The 25,904-nt window shown below is 47.3% G+C and overlaps 1 long non-coding RNA gene across 1 annotated transcript; it reads right to left on the bottom strand.

Moving 5' to 3' along the window:
- Positions 1-951: 951 nt before the first annotated feature.
- LOC103230792 (uncharacterized) lies at positions 952-25,248 on the bottom strand. Its single transcript, XR_005236201.2, has 4 exons — positions 24,703-25,248; positions 4,293-5,316; positions 3,346-3,452; positions 952-2,596 (listed from the first exon to the last, which is right to left on the bottom strand). It is a non-coding gene; the product is annotated as an uncharacterized lncRNA (long non-coding RNA).
- Between the last annotated feature and the right edge of the window lie 656 nt (positions 25,249-25,904).

The raw sequence follows: 25,904 nt of genomic DNA on the forward strand, positions 1-25,904 counted from the left end.
TGGCTGGGTGGGGTAGCTCACACCTGTAATCCCAGCACTTTGGGAGACCAGGCAGGGGGGTCACTTGAGGTCAGCAGTTCAAGACCAGACTGGCCAACATGGTGAAACCCCATCTCTACTAAAAGTATAAAAATTAGGTGTGGTGGCGGGTGCCTGTGATCCCAGCTACTCGGGAGGCCGAGGCAGGAGAATTGCTTAAACCCAGGAGACGGTGTTGCAGTGAGCCGAGATCATGCCACTGCATTCCAGCCTGGGCAACAGAGCGAGAGACTTTGTCTCAAACAAACAAACAAACAAAAAGGCCACGCACAGTAGCTCATGCCTGCAATCCTAGCACCTTAGGAGGACAAAGCAAGTGGATCACCTGAGGTCAGGAATTCGAAACCAGCCTGGCCAACGTGGCGAAACCCTGTCTCTAGTAAAAATACAAAAATTAGCTTGACGTGTTGGTGTGTGCTTGTAATCCCAGCTACTCAGGAGGCTGAGGAAGGAGAATGGCTTGAACCCGGGAGGCGGAGGCTGCAGTGAGCCGAGATCGTGCCATTGCACTCCAGTCTGGGTGACAAGAGTGAAACTCTGTCTTAAAAAAATAAATAAAAAGATAGAAGCTGTAAACATGTGGCTGTGCCTTGGGACTGCCCGGCTTCAGCACTGCTCTGAAGTCAGGGCCGGCGCAGAGCAGAGCTTACTACCAGAGGACGTGAGTGCAGATCCTGCTGCTGGCTCCACCACTTGTCTGAGCGGGACACCAAGCCCAGCTCTTGCTGCTGCCACTGCTTCTCCCCAGGGGCCTGCCCCGAACCCCACTCCTGGGCTGAGGTCTGGCCCCTCCCCTCACCTTGCTAATCACAGTGCCGTCATAGGTGATGTCATTTCCCAGTATACTGAGCAACGCGAGGGTGGGAGCTTGGGCCTGTCCAAATCCCAGCACCCATCACATAAAATGCAAAATGAAACACGCCAACCGCAGATAACGTCCAGATGGTTTTCTTATTGCTGGCGTTGCGATATCAGTAAGTATCAGCAAGTAACCATCATTCCCCAGGCGTCCCTTTCTTGGGTCTAAGGAAAGCTCGTAAGGTTGTGTGGATCCACATCGAGGACCGTCTGCTCGGAGGTGGGAGACTCTTCTGGGGAAAGGCAGACGGTGAAGAAAAACAAGAGCTGTTTTGCTGTTGTTACTTTTAATCAATCTTTTATTCACAGCTACAAACCTTTAATCAATTATGGATAAAACACATAAGCTTTTTGAGATGCCGATAAAGGAACCCATACTGAGAGACCACATAAAATCCGAGTGCTGAGCTGGCCATGGGCTTGGCGGGTCAGCAGCACACGGAGGCACAGAGATGGTGGCACCAACAGAAAGGAATGTGGGAAAATTTTGTCCCCCAGATAATACAAATAGAACAATAAAATGAGGTTCAGGGTTGAAATGGCAAAGTCAACGTTGCGGTCATTCTCTTGGGTCCCTTCCATGTGCTGGGCTACAATTATAAATGGGGCATGCTGGCTGCATGCCAGGGGCTCCTGGCCTCCAGGAGACAGACACTGTTACACCAGGCTAAGCAAGTGCCATAAAGTCAGGGATCGCTTGGGGCCAGGAGTTAAAGACCAGCCTGGGCAACACAGCAAGATGCCATTTCTACAAAAAAAAAAAAAAGAAAAAAAAAAATTAGCCAGGCATTACAGTGCACATCTGCAGTCCTAGCTACTTGGGAGGCTGAGGTGGGAGGATGGCTTGAGTCCAAGAGTTCGAGGCTGCAGTGAACAATGATCGAGCCAATGCACTCCAGCCTGGGTGACAGAGCAAGACAAGACCCCGTCAATCAATCAATCAATGATAAAACAGGCCACTGGCCAGATTTGGCCTACAAGGCAGTAGTTTGCCTGCCCCAGGTTCAGATTAGAAAATAGAGTTGAAATCCACTAGCACAGTCCCTCCAAGTCCTGCTTTTCTTCCCCCTTCCTATTCCATATGCCTAGATTTTTTCTCATATCCAGTGATTCCAAGGCATTGCTAAATGATCTGAAGATTACAGTGAGTTTGCCTTCATCTAAGCTCAAGAGACTGCAGTGCATAAAGATAATTTGTTCAACAGTGTGAGAACTGCTTTGCCAGGAGTGCTGAGTGTTTTAGTAATCAATCAATCAATCAGTCAGAGAAGAACTCATTAGGCACATGGTGCTGTTCCACACTGGAGATGTGCAGAGCGTTGAGGCTGGATCCTCACAAGCGTTGAGGCTGGATCCTGGCACGTGGGTTGGTGAGAAATTCCCACTTCCCTGTTGCCCGGGTACTCATCGCCGTTTCACACAGTTTTAGTTGTGTATAATCCTTGAGAGTCACATCTTCCATTTCTTAACCTGTACAATGAAGAAATTCAACTAAATAGCAACATGATTTTGTGTGTGCACCAGGGGGCTTCTCAGCGAGGGCTTCTTGGAGATGTCTTGAAGGCAGCCATGGGCCATGTATGAGGACTGGCCTCAGGGCAGGCTGAGCCATGGGGGAGGGCTCTTAAGCCCAAGAGATGGAGGCTGTAGTGAGCCATCCTCTTGCCACTGCACTCTAGCTGGACAATGGAGCAAGACCCTGTCTCAAAAAAAAAAAGAAAAAGAAAAAGTATTCACTATTTATATGAAATTCAATTCAAATTCAGCTGAGCATCTTGCCTGTTTATTTGCTAAATCTGGTAGCCCTCTAGGGAGAGAAGCAAGTTCACATTTGAGTGTCTGGACCTCCCAGCAACATACTAGTTGGTTCCTACAACCTGTGCGTGGGCATGAGTGCATGGAAATGGCGATAGGGAGAGGGAATAAAACAGAAATAGAGGAGGGTAAGTAATTGAAGCCTCGGTATTTTTGCTGTCATTGCAAGAAGAAGGAGATGATCTGACATATGGTACAGATGAAGAGTTGAAAACTCAATGCCAGCCGGGCAGGTGGCTTACGCCTGTAATCCTAACACTTTGGGAGACTGAGGTGGGTGGATCACCTGAGGTCAGGAGTTCAAGACCAGTCTGGCCAACATGGTGAAACCCCGTCTCTACTAAAAATACAAAAATTATCCGGGCGTGGCGGCGGGCAACTATAATCCCAGCTACTCAGGAGACTGAGGCAGGAGAATCTCTTGAATCCAGGAGTTGGAGGTTGCAGTGAGCCGAGATTACGCCGCTGCACTCTAGCCTGGGTGACAGCGGGAGACTGTCTCAAAAAAAAAAAGAAAAGAGAAAAAGAACAATGCCACAAGGAGCTAGACAAGGAGTAAAAGTTAGTCAAGTGGAATGGATACAGCCACAGGGAACAGTGGAGACATGGGACACTAGGGGGTGCATGCCCCACCTAAGAGTTCTGCCGGTACCTCGCTCCAGCTCACTCCGCCATGTGATCGTCAGGATTTGGTACGGAAGAGCTGATTCTCCTCGGGATGACGGTCCTGGTAACCTCACCTGTGGATAGTGAGGCTGATTTCAGAAAGAGCTTTCGAGAGCCCGCAGAGTTCATGAGTAAAGCTGAATACAGTCCCAGCCCCAGCAAATGAAGGCTCCTTCAGCATTAAAGCAACTACAAGCTTCACCTGGAAGCAGCACTGCCAGGTAAACACAGGACACCCAGTTAAATGTGAACTTCAGATAAACAATGAATACCCTTTCGGTATAAATGCATCCCAAATATTGCATGGAACACATTTACACCCAAAATATCTATATTTGTTGGCCGGGCATGGTGGCTCACACCCATAATCCCAGCACTTTGGGAGGCCAATGCGGGAGGATTGCTTAAGCTAGGGGTTTGAGACCAGCCTGGGCAACACAGTGAGACCCCATCTATACAGAAATAAAATAATTAGCCAGACATGGTGGTGCACACCTGTCGTTCTAGCTACCTGGGAGCCTGAGGTGGGAGGATAACTTGAGCCCAAGAGATGGAGGCTGCAGTGCACTGTGATCCCGCCATTGAACTCTAGCCTGGACAACAGAGTGAGACCCTGTCTCAAAAACAAAACAAAACAAAAAAACAAGTATTCATTGTTTATATGAAATTCTATTCCAGTTTAACTCAACGTCTTGCCCTTTTATTTGCTAAATCTGGTAGCTCTCTAGAGAGAGAAGCAAATTCACGTTTGAGTGTCTGGACCTCCCAGTAACACACTAGGTGATTCCTATGTACTCCCCCTGAGGCCAAAGGATGGATGTTCTAGAACCATCTCGGCCCCTCCCCAGTTGTGTGTTCCCCGTCCCTCCGAGCCTCGGTTTCCCCATCTCTTAGGTGGACATGGGAATTCCTACCTCACAGGATTGTCACAAGGATGAAATGGAGTAAATGTAACGGCATATTGTACAGTGTCTGAGACGAAGTGGACAGGCAACACGCTTGCTGCTGAGTGAAATTCCTCACCCTCAGAATGACGCTTTGTTCTCCCACTGCACCTGTCGAGACCCGTCCAGGCCGGGCCAGGGGAGCGTGTCACCCCCACAGTGGCAGGCAACGTCATGTGGCCTCCAGGGCCTTCAGGAGGAGGCAGCGAGGAACACAAGGGCTGTGCTCCAGGTGAACCGCCCAGATCACAGTTCAGGGCAGAATGTGGACCCTGGCTTTCTGTTCTTTTGGGTTGGAAGCCACGCCTACAGAATCCTCCTTCCCCACTTGGGCTTTGCCGCCATTTTTCAGCGGCATGGAAACTGCTGCCAGCAGCACAAGGATGGTTTCTAGTGCAACCAGAGAGTTCTCTGAGGGGCTCGGAGAGACCCAGGACCGGCTTCAGCCACCTTCCCCACTCCGGCCTGCAGCCTCTTGAAAGCCAGGCCTGAACATGGAATAGCTGGGAAGCCTTCGAGCATTCCAAAGAAGAAACGGAACCTGGAGCATGAAGAGCTTCATTTTATCAGCTTCCTTCCCTGGATGCCTGAAGGGTGACACCGGATGTCTGCGCTTAGGACACAGAGGTGCCTGCCAGCGCCGCACGCTGATCCGCCTGCAGACGGCCCTGTCCACGCACACAGACACGTCCCAAACACTGCAGGGAGATCTCTTGAGAGGGCTCATTTAACTCTGCTTCCCTTGGAAATAAAAGTGACTGCATTCTTTCACTAGGGCTGCCATAGCAAAGTGCCGCAGTCTGGGTGGCTTCAGCAACAGAAATGCCTTGTCGCCCGGTTCTGGATGCGGGAATTTGAGATCAAGGTGCCAGCAGGTCGGTTCCTTCCGAGGCTGTGGAGGACGCATCTGTTCCAGGCCCCTCCTCGGCGTGCAGGCCTACACGGTCACATGGAGTTCTCCCTTCACAGCTGTCTGTGGTCAAATGTCCCCTTCCTATAAAGACACCCATCATGTTGAATTAGGACCTACCCTCATGACCTCATTGTAACTTAGTTACCTCTTTAAAGACCCTATCTCCAGGCCAGGCGCGGTGGCTCACGTCTGTGATCCCAGCACTTTGGGAGGCTGAGAGGTGTGGATCACCTGAGGTCAGGAGTTCGAGACCAGCCTTGCCAGCATGGTGAAACCCCATCTCTACTAAAAATGCAAAAATTAGCTAGGTATGGTGGCATACGCCTGTAATCCCAGCTAGTCGGCAGGCTAAGGCAGGAGAATCACTTGAACCTGGGAGACAGAGATTGCAGTGAGCTGAGATCACACCACTGCACTCCAGCCTGGGTGACAGAGCAAGACTCTGTCTCAAAATATATATATATATAAATAAAATTAAATTAAAATAAAGATCCCATCTCCAAACAGGGTCACATTTTTAGGTACAGGCAATTAAGACTTCAACATGTGAATGGGCGGGGGGGGGGACAGAATTCAACCCGCATCAGTTATCTTGTGGGAAAGAATAAAGTCCATTAATCGAAAAGTCTGCTGTGGTAGATATCACAAATATTCCTCTTCTACATGGATGAATCTCAAAATAATTATGCTGAGTGAAAGAAGCCAGGCCAAAAGAGAACACGCTGTGTGATTCCATTTATAGAAAATTCTAGAAAATGCAAACTAATCCATACAGCAGCAGAAAGCAGTTCAGTGGTTGTCTGGGAATTGAGGAGCAGGGATGTCACGGGTGGGGAGATAGCAAAGGGTCCCAAGGAAACTTCCAGCAGTGATGGAATCGTCATTATTGTGATTGTAGTGGTGGTGGTTTCATGGGCATATGCGTGTGTCAAGCTTATCAAACTGTAGACTTTAAATATGCATATTTTATTATACATCAATTAAAATTCCATAAAGACTTGGGTTTTTTTTTTTTTTTAATTTATTTATTATTATTAGACTTCAAGTTGTAGGGTACATGTGCACAACGTGCAGGTTTGCTACATATGTATACTTGTGCCATGTTGGCGTGCTGCACCCATCAACTCGTCATTTACATCAGGTATAACTCCCAATGCAATCCCTCCCCCCTCCCCCCTCCCCATGATGGGCCCCGGTGTGTGATGTTCCCCTTCCCGAGTCCAAGTGATCTCATTGTTCAGTTCCCGCCTATGAGTGAGAACATGCGGTGTTTGGTTTTCTGTTCTTGTGATAGTTTGCTGAGAATGATGGTTTCCAGCTGCATCCATGTCCCTACAAAGGACACAAACTCATCCTTTTTTATGGCTGCATAGTATTCCATGGTGTATATGTGCCACATTTTCTTAATCCAATCTGTCACTGATGGACATTTGGGTTGATTCCAAGTCTTTGCTATTGTGAATAGTGCTGCAATAAACATACGTGTGCATGTGTCTTTATAGCAGCATAATTTATAATCCTTTGGGTATATACCCAGTAATGGGATGGCTGGGTCATATGGTACATCTAGTTCTAGATCCTTGAGGAATCGCCATACTGTTTTCCATAATGGTTGAACTAGTTTACACTCCCACCAACAGTGTAAAAGTGTTCCTATTTCTCCACATCCTCTCCAGCACCTGTTGTTTCCTGACTTTTTAATGATCGCCATTCTAACTGGTGTGAGATGGTATCTCATTGTGGTTTTGATTTGCATTTCTCTGATGGCCAGTGATGATGAGCATTTTTTCATGTGTCTGTTGGCTGTATGAATGTCTTCTTTTGAGAAATGTCTGTTCATATCCTTTGCCCACTTTTGGATGGGGTTGTTTGTTTTTTTCTTGTAAATTTGTTTGAGTTCTTTGTAGGTTCTGGATATTAGCCCTTTGTCAGATGAGTAGATTGCAAAAATTTTCTCCCATTCTGTAGGTTGCCTGTTCACTCTGATGGTAGTTTCTTTTGCTGTGCAGAAGCTCTTTAGTTTAATGAGATCCCATTTGTCAATTCTGGCTTTTGCTGCTGTTGCTTTTGGTGTTTTAGACATGAAGTCTTTGCCCATGCCTATGTCCTGAATGGTACTACCTAGGTTTTCCTCTAGGATTTTTATGGTATTAGGTCTAACATTTAAGTCTCTAATCCATCTTGAATTAATTTTCGTATAAGGAGTAAGGAAAGGATCCAGTTTCAGCTTTCTACTTATGGCTAGCCAATTTTCCCAGCACCATTTATTAAATAGGGAATCCTTTCCCCATTTCTTGTTTCTCTCAGGTTTGTCAAAGATCAGATGGCTGTAGATGTGTGGTATTATTTCTGAGGACTCTGTTCTGTTCCATTGGTCTATAGCTCTGTTTTGGTACCAGTACCATGCTGTTTTGGTTACTGTAGCCTTGTAGTATAGTTTGAAGTCAGGTAGCGTGATGCCTCCAGCTTTGTTCTTTTGACTTAGGATTGTCTTGGAGATGCGGGCTCTTTTTTGGTTCCATATGAACTTTAAAGCAGTTTTTTCCAATTCTGTGAAGAAGCTCATTGGTAGCTTGATGGGGATGGCATTGAATCTATAAATTACCTTGGGCAGTATGGCCATTTTCACGATATTGATTCTTCCTATCCATGAGCATGGTATGTTCTTCCATTTGTTTGTGTCCTCTTTGATTTCACTGAGCAGTGGTTTGTAGTTCTCCTTGAAGAGGTCCTTTACATCCCTTGGAAGTTGGATTCCTAGGTATTTTATTCTCTTTGAAGCAATTGTGAATGGAAGTTCATTCCTGATTTGGCTCTCTGTTTAACTGTCACTGGTGTATAAGAACACTTGTGATTTTTGCACATTAATTTTGTATCCTGAGACTTTGCTGAAGTTGCTTATCAGCTTAAGGAGATTTTGGGCTGAGACAATGGGGTTTTCTAAATATACAATCATGTCGTCTGCAAACAGGGACAATTTGACTTCTTCTTTTCCTAACTGAATCCCCTTGATTTCTTTCTCTTGCCTGATTGCCCTAGCCAGAACTTCCAACACTATGTTGAATAGGAGTGGTGAGAGAGGGCATCCCTGTCTTGTGCCAGTTTTCAAAGGGAATTTTTCCAGTTTTTGCCCATTCAGTATGATATTGGCTGTGGGTTTGTCATAAATAGCTCTTATGATTTTGAGGTACGTTCCATCAATACCGAATTTATTGAGCGTTTTTAGCATGAAGGGCTGTTGAATTTTGTCAAAAGCCTTTTCTGCATCTATTGAGATAATGATGTGGTTCTTGTCTTTGGTTCTGTTTATATGCTGGATTATGTTTATTGATTTGCGAATGTTGAACCAGCCTTGCATCCCAGGGATGAAGCCCACTTGATCATGGTGGATAAGCTTTTTGATGTGCTGCTGAATCCGGTTTGCCAGTATTTTATTGAGGATTTTTGCATCGATGTTCATCAGGGATATTGGTCTAAAATTCTCTTTTTTTGTTATGTCTCTGCCAGGCTTTGGTATCAGGATGATGTTGGCCTCATAAAATGAGTTAGGGAGGATTCCCTCTTTTTCTATTGATTGGAATAGTTTCAGAAGGAATGGTACCAGCTCCTCCTTGTACCTCTGGTAGAATTCAGCTGTGAATCCATCTGGTCCTGGACTTTTTTTGGTTGGTAGGCTATTAATTATTGCCTCAATTTCAGAGCCTACTATTGGTCTATTCAGGGATTCAACTTCTTCCTGGTTTAGTCTTGGAAGAGTGTAAGTGTCCAGGAAATTATCCATTTCTTCTAGATTTTCCAGTTTATTTGCGTAGAGGTGTTTATAGTATTCTCTGATGGTAGTTTGTATTTCTGTGGGGTCGGTGGTGATATCCCCTTTATCATTTTTAATTGCGTCGATTTGATTCTTCTCTCTTTTCTTCTTTATTAGTCTTGCTAGTGGTCTGTCAATTTTGTTGATCTTTTCAAAAAACCAACTCCTGGATTCATTGATTTTTTGGAGGGTTTTTTGTGTCTCTATCTCCTTCAGTTCTGCTCTGATCTTAGTTATTTCTTGCCTTCTGCTAGCTTTCGAATGTGTTTGCTCTTGCTTCTCTAGTTCTTTTAATTGCGATGTTAGAGTGTCAATTTTAGATCTTTCCTGCTTTCTCTTGTGGGCATTTAGTGCTATAAATTTCCCTCTACACACTGCTTTAAATGTGTCCCAGAGATTCTGGTATGTTGTATCTTTGTTCTCATTGGTTTCAAAGAACATCTTTATTTCTGCCTTCATTTCGTTATGTACCCAGTAGTCATTCAGGAGCAGGTTGTTCAGTTTCCATGTAGTTGAGCGGTTTTGATTGAGTTTCTTAGTACTGAGTTCTAATTTGATTGCACTGTGGTCTGAGAGACAGTTTGTTATAATTTCTGTTCTTGTACATTTGCTGAGGAGTGCTTTACTTCCAATTACGTGGTCAATTTTGGAGTAAGTACGATGTGGTGCTGAGAAGAATGTATATTCTGTTGATTTGGGGTGGAGAGTTCTATAGATGTCTATTAGGTCTGCTTGCTGCAGAGATGAGTTCAATTCCTGGATATCCTTGTTAACTTTCTGTCTCGTTGATCTGTCTAATGTTGACAGTGGAGTGTTGAAGTCTCCCATTATTATTGTATGGGAGTCTAAGTCTCTTTGTGAGTCTCTAAGGACTTGCTTTATGAATCTGGGTGCTCCTGTATTGGGTGCATATATATTTAGGATAGTTAGCTCTTCCTGTTGAATTGATCCCTTTACCATTATGTAATGGCCTTCTTTGTCTCTTTTGATCTTTGATGGTTTAAAGTCTGTTTTATCAGAGACTAGTATTGCAACCCCCGCTTTTTTTTGTTCTCCATTTGCTTGGTAAATCTTCCTCCATCCCTTTATTTTGAGCCTATGTATGTCTCTGCATGTGAGATGGGTCTCCTGAATACAGCAGACTGATGGGTCTTGACTCTTTATCCAGTTTGCCAGTCTGTGTCTTTTAATTGGAGCATTTAGTCCATTTACATTTAAGGTTAAGATTGTTATGTGTGAACTTGATCCTGCCATTATGATATTAACTGGTTATTTTGCTCGTTAGTTGATGCAGTTTCTTCCTAGCCTTGATGGTCTTTACATTTTGGCATGTTTTTGCAATGGCTGGTACCGGTTGTTCCTTTCCATGTTTAGTGCTTCCTTCAGGGTCTCTTGTAAGGCAGGCCTAGTGGTGACAAAATCTCTAAGCATTTGCTTATCTGTAAAGGATTTTATTTCTCCTTCACTTATGAAACTTAGTTTGGCTGGATATAAAATTCTGGGTTTAAAATTCTTTTCTTTAAGAATGTTGAATATTGGCCCCCACTCTCTTCTGGCTTGAAGAGTTTCTGCCGAGAGATCTGCTGTTAGTCTGATGGGCTTCCCTTTGTGGGTAACCCGACCTTTCTCTCTGGCTGCCCTTAAGATTTTTTCCTTCATTTCAACTTTGGTGAATCTGGCAATTATGTGTCTTGGAGTTGCTCTTCTCGAGGAGTATCTTTGTGGCGTTCTCTGTATTTCCTGGATTTGAATGTTGGCCTGCCCTACTAGGTTGGGGAAGTTCTCCTGGATGATATCCTGAAGAGTGTTTTCCAACTTGGTTCCATTTTCCCCCTCACTTTCAGGCACCCCAATCAGACGTAGATTTGGTCTTTTTACATAATCCCATACTTCTTGCAGGCTTTGTTCATTTCTTTTTCTTCTTTTTTCTTTTGGTTTCTCTTCTCGCTTCATTTCATTCATTTGATCCTCAATCACTGACATTCTTTCTTCCAGTTGATCGAGTCGGTTACTGAAGCTTGTGCATTTGTCACGTATTTCTCGTGCCATGGTTTTCGTCTCTTTCATTTCGTTTGTGAGCTTCTCTGCATTAATTACTCTAGCCATCAATTCTTCCACTTTTTTTTCAAGATTTTTAGTTTCTTTGCGCTGGGTACGTAATTCCTCCTTTAGCTCTGAGAAATTTGATGGACTGAAGCCTTCTTCTCTCATCTCGTCAAAGTCATTCTCCGTCCAGCTTTGATCCGTTGCTGGCAATGAGCTGCGCTCCTTTGCCGGGGGAGATGCGCTCTTATTTTTTGAATTTCCAGCTTTTCTGCCCTGCTTTTTCCCCATCTTTGTGGTTTTATCTGCCTCTGGTCTTTGATGATGGTGATGTACTGATGGGGTTTTGGTGTAGGTGTCCTTCCTGTTTGATAGCTTTCCTTCTAACAGTCAGGATCCTCAGCTGTAGGTTGTAGCTGTAGGAGATTGCTTGAGGTCCACTCCAGACCCTGTTTGCCTGGGTATCAGCAGCAGAGGCTGCAGAAGATAGTATATTTCTGAACAGCAAGTGTACCTGTCTGATTCTTGCTTTGGAAGCTTCCTCTCAGGGGTGTACTCCACCCGTGAGGTGTGGGGTGTCAGACTGCCCCTAGTGGGGGATGTCTCCCAGTTAGGCTACTCAGGGGTCAGGGACCCACTTGAGCAGGGAGTCTGTCCCTTCTCAGATCTCAACCTCCGTGTTGGGAGATCCACTGCTCTCTTCAAAGCTGTCAGACAGAGTCGTTTGCGTCTGCAGAGTTGCTGCGTTTGTTATTATTTACTGTGCCCTGTCCCCAGAGGTGGAGTCTACAGAGACAGGCAGGTTTCCTTGAGCTGCTGTGAGCTCCACCCAGTTTGAGCTTCCCAGCAGCTTTGTTTACCTACTTAAGCCTCAGCAATGGCGGGCGCCCCTCCCCCAGCCTCGCTGCTGCCTTGCCGGTAGATCACAGACTGCTGTGCTAGCAATGAGGGAGGCTCCGTGGGTGTGGGACCCTCCCGGCCAGGTGTGGGATATGATCTCCTGGTGTGCCGGGTTGCTTAAAGCGCAGTATTGGGGTGGGAGTTACCCAATTTTCCAGGTGTTGTGTGTCTCAGTTCCTCTGGCTAGGAAAAGGGATTCCCTTCCCCCTTGCGCTTTCCAGGTGAGGCAATGCCTCGCCCTGCTTCAGCTCTCGCTGGTCGGGCTGCAGCAGCTGACCAGCACCGATCGTCTGGCACTCCCCAGTGAGATGAACCCAGTACCTCAGTTGAAAATGCAGAAATCACCGGTCTTCTGTGTTGCTCGCGCTGGGAGTTGGAGACTGGAGCTGTTCCTATTCGGCCATCTTGCTCCGCCCCCCCGACTTGGGGGTTTTTTAAGAATAAATTGGCCAGATGTGGTGGCTCAGGCCTATAATTCCAACCCTTTGGGAGTCCAAGGGAGGAGGCTTGCTTGAGGCCAGAAGTTCAAGACCTAGTTGGTCCGAGTGTTGTAGGTTATTGTTAAGCTGATTTAACATTGTCTCCCCCGATAACCACAACTGACTATTAAAAAAAAAAGTTTGAGACCAGGCTGGGCAACACAGCAAGACCCCACCTCTATTAAAAAATTGTATAAAAATTAATCAGGCATGGTGGTGTGCACCTGTAGACCTAGCTACACAAGAGGCTGAGATGGGAGGATCACTTGAGCCCAGGAGCTCAAGGCTGCAGTGAGTTATGATCAAGCCACTGCACTCCAGCCTCTGGGCAGCAAAGTGAGATCCTGTCTCAAAAAATAAATAAATAAAACAACAAATATTTCACTTCTCTTCTTCCCTTCTGTTCTTTTGTTGGCCATATGGTAGGCATGTACTTACTTCCCTGTTCCCTTCGAAGTCAGGTGTGGCCATGAGACAAGGCTTGACCAATGAGATGCTGGCAGAAGGGATAGGTGTCACTCACAGGTGGTTGTATTAAGAGCCAGGGTGTGATTCAGCACTTTCCCTTTAGTCCCATCCCTGCAATCATGGAAGGATGAGTCAAGATGGAGCCTCCAACCACCTGGGTCCCTGCCATGACCAGCGCCCCCTGCTGACGTGCGGTAGATGTGCATCACCAGTGAGAAAATCCTTTGCTTTTTTGAATCACTGAGATTTGGGGCTTGCTTATTACCACAGCATAACCTAAACTCTGCTGACAGAGTCACCTACAAGTGAGAGAGTCTGTCATTCAGCTGTGGCCCCACTGGAATCAGGCAGGAGACGGAAGCCACACAAGTAGAGGGTGAACCTAACCAACCACCCAGACTCCTCCCCTCCCGAAAGCCTCGCTATACTCTGGTCCTTTTTGCTACACAGTAATATGCATAAAGGGGTACACACTTGCTTTTCTGTGTAAAAATGGCTCCCAAAAGAAAGCTAGCTGCTGGGGGTGGCAGTGGAAGTGAGAAGGAAGGCAAGCATTCCAGCAAGGTCTGAAGGTCAGAAGCGGGTTGTGTGGCGGGAGGCTGAGGTTGCAGTGAGCCAAGATCACATCACTGCACTCCAGCCTGGTGACAGAGTGAGATGCCATCAAAAAAAAAAAAAGAAGAAGCGGGTTGTGTTGTGTAAATGACGTTGGTCCTGTATTCGCACATCATGGCATGGAAACCGTGTCTCACAGCTTCCAGTTTTGTCTTCCTACATTGTCGGAGGGGGTCATATGCTACAGAGGGGGTCTTGAATTTGAGGAGTCACCAAAGTATCAGAATTTCTATGATGCCTATTTAGCAAAATGCATTTCAAACACAGGTGATCTTCCTGCACAAAGAAGCAGACTGTAATGAAGAGAAGACACGAGGCTTGCTTCGTGCCACTCAGGGAGAGAGTAGAGGCATGGTGCTTGGTTTCAGCACCTCCGCCAGCTTTCTCTGGGCCCCCTGGCAGACCTTCAGCCTTCCTGGCTCCTGAGGTCTGTCCATCAAGCTGGCTTACGTGGCCTCTGAGGTCCTCTTCAGCTTGAGGTCCTATGATCATTCAGGACTGGGTATCTCACCTCCTGTCCATGCCTTGGTGCTTCCTAGATACAGGACATTCTATGACACACTTTATGTAATTCTGAGTTATTCCTCACAGCAAGCTTAGGAGGGATATGGTATTATAATCCTGGTTTTACTGTTTTACTCCTCATGAGGAAACCGAGGCTTGACAAAGTCAAGTAATTTGCCAAAACCACATACCCTTACAAGACAGAGCCAGAAATGCAGCCCTGATTTTCAAAGCATGTTCTTCTGCTTCTCAAGCACATGCTCAGATCACTCCACATTCTTTCTCATGGCCTTTTTTTTTTTTTTTTTTTTTTTTTTTTTTTTTTTTTGAGACAGAGTCTCGCTCTGTCGCCCAGGCTGGAATGCAGTGGCCGGATCTCAGCTCACTGCAAGCTCCGCCTCCCGGGTTCACGCCATTCTCCTGCCTCAGCCTCCCGAGTAGCTGGGACCACAGGCACCCGCCACCTTGCCCGGCTAGTTTTTTGTATTTTTTAGTAGAGACGGGGTTTCACCGTGTTAGCCAGGATGGTCTTGATCTCCTGACCTCGTGATCCGCCCGTCTCGGCCTCCCAAAGTGCTGGGATTACAGGCTTGAGCCACCGCGCCCCGGCCTTTTTTTTTCTTTTCATTTTATCTTTGCCTTTTGTTAGTAGTACAAAAAAAATCAAGATTTATTGTGGTGGTCTGGATGACACCCTCATAATCAGGAATTACCCCTCCATGTTGGAACCAGCACCTCCATTTGTGCTCACAATCTAGCTCTAAGGGGTCTCCTAATGAAACTGCATTTAACTTTTCTTTTTTTTTTTTTTTTTTTTTTTTTTTTTTGAGATGGAGTTTCGCTCTGTCTCCCAGGCTGGAATGCAGTGGTGCGATCTCAGCTCACTGCAACCTCTGCCTCCCGGGTTCAAGCGATTCTCCTGCCTCAGCCTCCTGAGTAGCTGGGATTACAGGCACCCGCCACCATGCCCAGCTAATTTTTATATTTTTAGTAGAGATGAGGTTTCACCATGTTGGCCAGGCTGATTTTTAAAACACTTTATTAAAAAAAGAAAGAGAGGGAAGGAAGGAAGGAAGAGAGAGAAAGAAAGAAAGAAAAAAGAAGGGAGGGAGGAAGGAACGGGGAAAGAGAGAGAAAGAGGAAGGAAAGAAGGAGAAGGAAGGGAGGGAAGGAGGGAGAAAGGGAGAAAGGAAGGAAGGAAGGACAAGAAAGAAAGAGAGAGAGAGAGAGAGAGAGAAAAAGAAAGAAAGAAAGAAGAAAGAAGGGAGGGAGGAAGGAAGGAAGGGGAAAGAAAGAGAAAGAGGAAGGAAAGAAGGAGAAGGAAGGGAGGGAAGGAAGGAGAAAGGGAGAAAAGAAGGAAGGAAAAGAGAAAGAAAGAAAGAGAAGAAAGAAGAAAGAAAGAAAGAAAGAAAGAAAGAAAGAAAGAAAGAAAGAAAGAAAGAAAGAAAGAAAGAAAGAAAGAAAGAAAGAAAGAAAGAAAGAAAAAAGAAGGGAGGGAGGAAGGAAGGGGAAAGAGAGAGAAAGAGGAAGTAAAGAAGGAGAGGGAAGGGAGGGAGGGAGGGAGAAAGGAAGGAAGGAAGGCAGGTAATGGAGACAGTTATTCCCATTCCCCACCCCCCAGAAATAGAAACATTTAAGAGCTCCAAGTTTTTAAGAATTATTTTAATACACTTTTCCTGTGAAACTCAATTCAAGGCAGCTTCGAGGTAAAAATGCTCATATTTAGCCTCTGTCCTTGTATTTTTAGGCACCTTGAGTGCACTCACTACACTCACACCGAGAAGACCCCCAAGAAATTCACCTCCTTGTGCAGATAAAGGAAAGGCAAACTGGTCATTCTGGAAACCAGGGTCAATTCTAGGTTTCTAGAAGCCTGGCTGTGGGCCTCAGGGCCCTTCATGAAAGCAGGGGCCTCAGATTGACCCCTTCCAAGCATCCCCTCCCGGGAGGGGAAGGGCACAGATTCTCAAGGGACCCTGGTGCATGCAAGTAAACTGAGGCCTCTAAGCTAGCACGTGGCACCACTGCCCTAGGAGACAAGCCATCCCCGCTCTCTGTCTGGATGGCCTGGTCAATGCAATGTAGATCATGCATGTGATTTCTCTCACTGATATTCAGGGGTAGGGTGTCGAGAACCAATTTGAAATGTATCCAAGTATCTGATGGAAATAAGAGGGAGCTACAGAAAATGACTCAAGCTGAGGACATATAGGAAGGAATTGGTTCAGGTGTAAGGAAGGATTTCTGGGGAACTTTCTTCCTTGTGTTCGTTCCTCCCTCTTTACGTAAGGTCTTGAGTCATGAGCACCTTGCGTTAGATGCTGGGATACAAAATGATCAAAACAGAGGGCCTGCCCACTGAGAGTACACAGTTCCGTGGGCCACATACACCCTCCAAAGTAATCCCACCATGACAGGGCAGCTGTCATCATGGAAGGACTGCCCACGTGCAGAGGGTCCCAAGAAAGTGGTCCTGTCCTGGAAGCAACTTGAGATTAGGATCCTGCGTCATCCAACAGCTACAGCTTAGGCAGATGACTAGCAGTTCCCTGGGCCCAGGCAGTCCTCCAATTCATAAAAGCAAACAGGCGTGGGGCAGTGGCTCACTCCTGTAATCCCAGCACTTTGGGAGGCCTAGGCAGGTGGATCACAAGGTCAGGAGTTTGAGACCAGCCTAGCCAACATGGTGAAACCCCGTCTCTACTAAAAAATATACAAAAATTAGCCAGGGATGGTAGCATACGCCTGTAATCCCAGCTACTCGGGAGGCTGAGGCAGGAGAATTGCTTGAACCCAGGAGGCAGAGGTTGCTGTGAGCCGAGACCACGCCATTGCACTCCAGCCTGGGCGACAGAGCACGACTCCATCTCAAATAAAAGGGAGGGAAGGAAGGAAGGAAGGAAGGAAGGAAGGAAGGAAGGAAGGAAGGAAGGAAGGAAGGAAGGGAGGGAGGGAGGGAGGGAGGGAGGGAGGGAGGGAGGGAGGGAGGGAGGGAGGGAGGGGGGGAGGGAGGGAGGGAGGGAAGAAAGGAAGGAAGGAGGAGGGGAAGGAAATAGAATTGTAGGTTGCCAGCTGGACGGGTTCTAGAGGTTGGAGAGGCCAAGGTCCTCCCATGACGAATCAGGAAACTGAGGACACACTTTCCCTGCCAGTTCTCCAGCAACACCCGCTAGCATCCCAGGCTCTCTATCTACCTAAACAAAGTCAATTCCCCCTGCCTAGCAATTTAATTTATGAGGAGTTTTTTTATGGTAATGAGTTGGAACTGAACACACACTAAAATGCAGCACAAATCACTGCGATGAGAGCTGAAAAATGCTAATCTCTCTCCAACATCTTCAGTGCCATTCTCCTGGAACTACCTGCTCCAACAAGGTTCCCGCGGGTTAATTACTGCTGCAGAGGAAATTGCACTGATTTGCATCTGCTTTCATCGGCTGGAACCAGTGCATGTCCGTCCTGCAGGAACAGGCCTGGGTTAACCTGTTGGCTGCTTCAGGTGAGAGGGACACCGCGTTGCAGGCTGCCTCTCCACCCCACCAACGCTGTTTCCCAGCCTCGGGGCACCTGCAGAGATCCCGATCTGGTTACCTGTTCACCTGTATTTTGTGCATCTGATACTCCCAGAGCCTGCCCACCTGCTCCTTGCAATGCGAAAGCAGCAAATCCCAGGCCCCTCGCTCAAGGCCTGGGATTTAATTTGGCCTGTTTGAAAGGTCCCATTCCTACCTGGTGAGCTCATCAATAACTATCAAAGCCACCTTTCTTCCCCTCCAAGAACCAGCCTTTTTACAGTGACTGGTTCCAAATGCAATTTCAAAATCTGGCTGGCTCCTGCAGAAGCCAGCACAGCCTCCCAGATGGGAGGAGGCCATCTCTGAAGGCTGGGAGAGTTACACAACAGAATCCCAGTGCACTAAGAGAAAGAAGAGAGAGATTGCTGTAGAGGACTGGCCTCTGGGGCTCTGAAGACCTGAGTCCTCTGTTCTCAGATTGCATGGGGCTTGAAAGCTCCTGGCTGTTGGTCCCCTGTGTGTGTAACAGGGTACCTTCTTGTTCTCAGAAAAGGAAAAGTCTGTAATCCATGCATTGATATGCAAATGTGTGTTTACCCAGGTGAGGTGTATTGTGAGAGAAACCGCTGGGATAGGTTTCCACTCTGCACATAACCTTTATTACAGTATTCTTGTTCCACTGGGCTACTCAAAGAGGGTTTAAAAAGAAAGTTCCGCTTGCATACTACGTCTGGCCTGCAGAAATCTTTCACTGAGCCATGTTTTAACGAAAAGCACTAATATTATTATGTTTGCATTAGCATGCATGGGCTGTCGTTAGGTGCTTTTGATTATAATGACAGCACCAAGAGTCTTAAATCTAGGTAGCACCTGTTCTGAATGATCCTCTGATGATATTGAATATAAGCAAAATAAGTATTTCATATTTATTGCTGACAGATTGGATATGACTGCGTTTTTTCTGTGAAGGATGCTGAGCAACTCTGTATCAGTAATTGTGCATAGGACTCCAGGATTTGGTCCATACAGGAAGTCCTTTAACAGTGCTTAGCTTACAAGCTCTCCAGGGTGGGGATGGAGCCTCAGTCAGACTGATACACTTTGCAGAGTGCCTGGCTTAGTCCATGCTCAGTCACATTTGGGGCAGGCGGGAGTGAATAAAGGTACACATGGGTGGACAAAATAACACAGTCTAGCCCAGGCGCGGTGTCTCATGCCTATAATCTCAGCACTTAGGGAGGCCGAGGTGGGCGGATCACAAGATCAGGAGTTCGAGACCAGCCTGGCCAATACGGTGAAACCCCATCTCTACTAAAAATACAAAAATTAGCCGGGAATGGTGGCAGGTGCCTGTATTCCCAGCTACTCAGGAGGCTGAGGCAGGAGAATTGCTTGAACCCAGGAGGCGGAGGTTGCAGTGAGCTGAGATCACGCCCCTGCACTCCAGCCTGGGTGATGAAGCGAAACTCTGTCTCAAAAAATAAAAAATAACATAACCTATCCCTTAAGTAAAGCCAGGTTGGGGGGAAAGGCAGCAGCCACCGGTGAAATCACCCCTAGGTGAGGACACTCAGCAAGAGAAGGTGGCCCGCCCTGGAGCCACCTGAATAGGCAAAAGGGAGTCAAATATCTGCAGAGGAATTTGGCACAAAACGTGTGGCATATTGTATGACCTGTTTATAGAGATCGTCCTGGAAAAATAAAAAAAGGTTGAGGACTCAGGAGGGTGTAAGCAATGACTAACCTAGTTAGCTAATTACAGGAGTTACACAAAACGGCTGCAGGGTAAAGTCCATTCACGGGTTACTCAAGACTAGCCCCACCCCCAACAGGCACTGTGGAGGCCTGCAGCTGAGCTGGGCCCGCGTCCCTTCCTCCACATGCACACCCCTTCCTAGCTGCACACCCAGGTGCCATGCCATCTCGGGTCGCTGATACATCTGTTGGCTTGTGCCCCGGCTAACAGCCATGACTGAGCTTCCCAGTGTGTGACGATGGCAGTTCTCACCCGGAGCAGCACAGAAGGGCGGCCTGCTGGCTCTACAGCCCCTTCCTCTACAGCCCTCTTGGACCCCGATCCTCCTACAGACCCTCCCCTTCCCTTCCCCAGTAACCCTGACTCCCACCCAGGAGTTGCCAACCAATCACCGGCTGAAAGTGGAGGCCACTTGGAAGGCTAAACTTTGTGGCTGTATCAAATGTCCTCCCTGAGACAGCCCCAAAACAATGCAATTTCCTTTCTCAGCCATCGCCCCAATAAAGAAACACCGCTGCGGATGCATCTAGCCATGGCCAGCTGGAACGGCATTCTGGGCACCTTGGTCTGCCTTTGTAAACAGCATGTGCACACCCAGGGCTCACTGCACACGCTTGCACACGCCACACATGCACACCGCTGAGAGAGGGCGGGCATGAGGAGGGCCCTGGAGCCTGAGGGTCACAGAATGCTCGAGACTGCATTCTCCTCTAGGATCTTGTCCTTTGGCAAAATGAAACTCAGAGGGTCAGAGTTTCAGAGGGTCAGGAAATGACAAAGCCAAACCTCAAGCTCTGATGTTCTGGCCACAAAAGGAAATGCAGGCACAGCCAGCTGCCTAGAAAAGAGGAAAACAGGGCTACCGTGCTTCTTGGATTGCTGCCCGATTTTTCTCTTTGACCATCACTAGCCATGAAGAGGCCCTAATTACCAGGCCCCTTTGTACTTACCTGGAATATTGGAGGGCTCACTTCCACACATTTATTGAGGGTCTACTATGTGCTATGCACTGTACTAGAAACTGAACTGTGCCAAAACAGTTCCTGCTCTCTGGATGTTTATATCTGGCAAGTGAGAGCAGCAGAAAAACAAATGATGGCAATAGAGTAACAGGGAAAATAAGAGAAGACATACATATGTCAAAAAAGTACAACTGGGCCAGGTGCAGTGGTTCATGCCTGTCATCCCAGCACTTTGGGAGGCCGAGGCAAGCAAACCAGACCTGCCTCCTCAAGGTCAGGAGATGGAGACCATTTTGGCTAACATGGTGAAACCCCGTCTCTACTAAAATTACAAAATTAGCCGGGTGTGGTGCGATGCACCTGTAGTTCCAGCTACTTGGGAGGCTGAGGCAGGAAAATCGCTTGAACCCAGGAGGTGGAGGCTGCAGTGAGCCAAGATCACGTCACTGCACTCCAGCCTGGGGGACAGAGCGAGACTCTGTCTCAAAAATAAAAAATAAAAAAGGTGCCACTGTGTCTCTCTTAGGGAGGAAGTTGGGGAAGCTTTGCAGCCATAGTGACATCAGGTGAGGATTTTGCAGGAACTGTCAGGCAGGTGAGAAATGGCGTTATCCCTGGCCGAGGGAACCATGCAGGTAGAACTCAACGATAGAATGTGGCAGCCAAGTGGAGTCAAGAATGACATCCAGGCCGGGCGCAGTGGCTCACACCTATAATCCCAGCATTTTGGGAGGCCGAGGCGGGTGGATCACCTGAGGTCAGGAATTCCAGACCAGCCTGGCCAACATAGTGAAACTTCATCTCTATTAAAAATACAAAAAGGTGGCCGGGCACAGTGGCTCACGCCTGTAATCCCAGCAGTTTCAGAGGCCGAGGTGGGCAGATCACCTGAGATCAGGAGTTCAAGACTAGCCTGACCAACATGGAGAAACCCCATCTCTACTAAAAATACAAAACTAGCCAGGCATGCTGGCACATGCCTGTAATCCCAGCTATTCAGGAGGCTGAGGCAGGAGAATCACTTGAGCCTGGGAGGCAGAGGTTGTGTTGAGCCAAGATCACGCCGTTGCACTCCAGCCTGGGCAACAAAAGCGAAACTCCATCTCAAAAACAAAACAAAAAAACAAAAACAAAAAAATAGCCAGGTGTTGTAGTGGGCGCCTGTAATCCCAGCTACTCAGGAGGCAGGAGAATCACTTGAACCGGGGAGGCAGAGGTTGCTGTGAGCCGAGATCGTGCCTTCGCACTCCCGCCTGGGCGACAAGAACGAAACTCTGTCTCAAAAAGAAAAGAAAAAAGGAAAAAAAAGAATGACCTCCAGGTGTTTTGTCTTGGACAAGTGGGCTAATCACAGCACCCTTATCCCACATGAGAAATACTGAAGGACAGGCAGACATATAGAGTAAGATGGTGAGTTTATTCCCCGCCATCTTGATTTCGAGTTATCTGTAGGACAGCCAGGTGTAGGTATCAATGTGCACCTGGACAAGTGAGTGTGGAGAAGAGTGTAGAGGAAAGAGGCCAGGTAAGTAACCTCAGCAACAGCATGGTAGACGATGGTGTAGATGGGGTAAGGAGATGAAGACGGAGCATGTAGGCCACTCGTAAGCTGGTGCAGTTAAATAAGAAGGAGGAGAGCAGGAGTCCTGCAGGCTCACGGAATACAGTCATCAAGTTTCTAGCACAAGGAAGGGATGGGTGATCCTCCACTGATGTGAGGCTAAGGGTGCACACGGACAGGTTGGCCTCAAACCAGAAGGGGGGCTGTTCTCAGCTCCTGGAGTGAAGAGAAAGACAAGCAGGAGAGGAGGTAATGAGGGAAGTAGGGACAAAGGGGGACAAGAAGTTGAGAACTGTGTTTTGTTCTCCCTTATGAAAATAGGCTTAATGAAAATTGCCTAGGTCAAATTACCTGGTTTTTTAAATGACCAGGTAAAGTCTTTGTTTTGTTTTGTTTTGTTTTCTGGCCTGGTGCAGTAGCTCACACCTGTAATCCAAGCATTTTGAGAGGTCGATGTGGGTGGATCACTTGAGGTCAGGAGTTTGAGGCCAGCCTGGCTAACATGGTAAAACCTAGTTATCTACTAAAACTACAAAAAAAAATTGGCAGGGGATGGTAGTGCCTGCCTGTAATTCCAGCTACTTAGGAGGCTGAGGCAGGAGAATCGCTTGATCTTGGGAGGTGGAGGTTGCAGTGAGCCCAGATCACGCCACTGCACTCCAGCCTAGGTGACAGAGTTTTTTTCATCTCAAAAAAAAAAAAGTATTTTTTCTTTCTTTCTTTCTTTGTTTGAGACAGGGTCTGTGGCCCAGGCTGGACTGCAGTGGTGCGATCATAGTTCACTGCAGCCTCAAATTCCCAGGCTCAAGTAATCCTCCCACCTCAGTCTCCCAAGAAGTAGCTGGGACTACAGGTGCGTACCACCACATCGAGCTAAGGTAAAAGCATCTTTAGAGAAATAAACTAATTCTAAGTGTACTCTAATTATACCTCTCTATGTGATACATACATTTATTAACGATACAGCAAATGCCTTGGGGAGAAAAGATTCCCAGGATCTGGCAACACTGAATTATTTCACTGAGATTCCTCAAAACCACGAAACAATAAGTTTCAGCTGATAAATACATGAAATGTCAAACACTGTGAAGACTTTGACTATCCCTACTTAGAATAATCAAAATCAACCGGGCGCAGTGGCTCACGCCTATAATCCAAACACTTTAGGAGGCCAAGATGGGCGGATCGTGAGGTCAAGAGATCGAGAATATCCTGGCCAACATGGTGAAATCCCATTTCTACTACTAATACATACAAAAATACAAAAATTAGCCAGGCATGGTGGCATGTAGTCCCAGCTAGCTACTTGGGAGGCTGAGGCAGGAGAATCACTTGAGCACAGGGGGCGGAGGTTGCAATGAGCCAAGATCGTGCCACTGCACTCCAGCCTGGGTAGCTAAGCAAGACTCTGTCTCAAAAAAAAAAAAAAGAAGAATCAAAATCTGTGAAAACATAACATAGATAGCTGCTCATCTGATTAAAAGGCTCTCTGTTCTCATGTCCTATTCTTACAAACTCAAGAACCTGACACAAACTTCAACCTCCAAATAGAGAAGCAGCTTCACTGTACAGAGCCAAGTAAAAATGCCTTTGGTAGCTGGGCACAGCAGCTCACACCTGTAATCCCAGCACTTTGGGAAGCCAAGGGGGGAGGATCACTTGAGGCCAGGAGTTCAAGACCAGCCTGGGCAACATAGTGAGACTATCTCTACAAAAAAATGAAAAAGTGAAAAAAATTGCCTTTGGAGACAGAAGTTTGAGGGCATTTTGAAGACTTTTATGTGCCGAGAAATTTCAAGCTTGAAAGATCAAAAGGCAAGAAGAAATAAATATATCTGGTAGTTTGAAGGATCAAGGGATCAAACTGCTCATTTGACCAACTGGAGACTTACAAGAGCATTGGAATGTGGGTCGGATCCAATGTGGATAGAATTCAGCTCTGGGCTTTTAAACCCATTACCCACTGGGAACAGGATTCCGAAGGAAAATGGCAGGTGTGTGAATAGGTGTAGGGTCCACATGATAGGCCCTGTCTGGCAAACGCCCACTGGCATGCTACACCAAATGGAGAAAACAGACATGGGTTCCCTGTCTCATGGATCCCCTGAGTTTACACTGCAGGGCACATTGCAAAGGAATGAGAGCACCCACCACAAAGGGAATACCAGAGCTTGGGCCAGAGGGCAACACAGTAGCCCTCCCACTGCTTATGAAGCCCTGGGGCAAGAGAGAGGGCTAGAAGGAAGGAGGGGACAAGCATGTCCCCTGGCACCGATGACAGACTCGTCAGCGAGAGCCAAACCAAGCCCCTCAGTGAGTCACACAAACCGTGGAGTTTGAACTGAACATCTACAAGGAGCACGGAGGCTGTGCTTCTCCAGAGCCCCGCTTGCTGTGCCGGGAGCATTCCCGTGGTGCTGTCAGGGTGCCTGGGTGGGGCTTCACTCTGGGTTCCAGAAGCTACTGCTCAAATGCCGCGTCCTCTCATCAGGACAACTGAAAGCTGGGGAGAGGAAAGGGAAGACTCCAGGGAACGTGACTCTGACTTCCCAGAAAGATAAAGCCACGGATGCCACCGCACCTGGCTGGGAGCCAAAAGGCATGACGTGGTGTGGAAGTGAATTACAGAAACTCTCGGGCAGGAGCTGAGGGCTTGAGTGTCCAAATGAGATACAGCCTCCTCTTCCTGATCCCATTCTTTTCCTCTTCGAAAGGTGCTTTGTGCGTTTTAAATTCAAAGGAAGGGTTTGGACAAAAGGGAGGCTGTTCCATCCAGAAAGCACGTACTTGTCAGGACAAGCCATCTGCCAGGGCGTCTGGCGGGGAAGGGTTGGGGGCCACGGGCTTACTTACCCGAAGTCCTCGGGCAGTGGCAGGGGCCCAGAGCACCTCCCCGCTGTGAATCAGAAGAAGGGCATTCCTCCACTGTTACCAGCTCCTCCATCTCCACCAAAGCAAGCCAGGCCTTTCCCTTTCCCACGTTCCCGGGTCGAGAAGCAGGTGTGGTCCTTTGCAGCAAGTTGACATCAATGAAAAACACATTCCTTGGCCCTTCGATTCCTATTGGCACATGCAGTTTCTGAGACTGAGTTACACCTGACCTCTGGGTCAGTCCCTGTTTACTCATCCGCACAACCCACTCGTGTATCAGATAATGACCCAGCCCTTGGATGTGACTCCTGCTCGGCCCCAGGAGGAGTAGGCAGGGTGTCAGGGAGACCTCCCTCCAGGGGCTCACAGGCTGCCCCGCACTGGTGATGGTACCCAGGAGGGCCTTTGCATGGTATCTACTCATGTAAAACATGCCCCTTCTGATGCCCGCTTCCTCTTCATTTACTTCCTTGCATTTATTCATTCATTCACAGGATAGATATTGGGTTCCCCTGGTGCCAGGCTCCACAGAAAGTCTTCAGGGGAGCCAGGTCTAGTGGCTCACACATGTAATCCCAGGGACACTAGAGGCTGAGACAGAAGGATCCCTTGAGCCCAGGAGTTCAAGACCAACCTGGGCAATATAGTGAGACCCCATGTCTACAAAAAAAAAGAAAAAAATGAGACAGGGTCTTACTCTGTTGCCAGGCTAGAATGCAGTGGTACGATCTCAGCTCATTGCAGACTCAATCTCCTGGGCTCAAATGATCCTCCCACCTCAGCCTCCACAGTGGCTGGCACTGCAGGTTCACACTACGACACCCAGCTAATTTTTGTATTAAAACAATGTTTTTAAATTAGCCAAGCATGGTGATGCACACCTGTAGTCTTTAGTTACTCAGGAGGCCGAAGCAGGAGGATCACTTAAGTCCAGAAGTTTGAGGCTGCAGTGAGCTATGACTGTGCCGCTGCACTCCAGCCTAAATGACAGAGCAAGACTCCGACTCTAAAATAAATAAATAAATCAGAAAAGTGTGGAGGATGTAATGGTGAACCAAACCTGGTGTGATTCCATCTCCCACATGACTTACCTTTCAGTAAGGGAAGACATCAGAAGCAAGCAAGCAAGCAAATAAATAGGCCAGATAGTTTCTGTGAATAGGAAGGGCTTTGGAGCACATCGA

The sequence above is a fragment of the Chlorocebus sabaeus genome, chromosome 25 (assembly GCF_047675955.1).
Source record: "Chlorocebus sabaeus isolate Y175 chromosome 25, mChlSab1.0.hap1, whole genome shotgun sequence".
Lineage (NCBI taxonomy): Eukaryota > Metazoa > Chordata > Mammalia > Primates > Cercopithecidae > Chlorocebus > Chlorocebus sabaeus.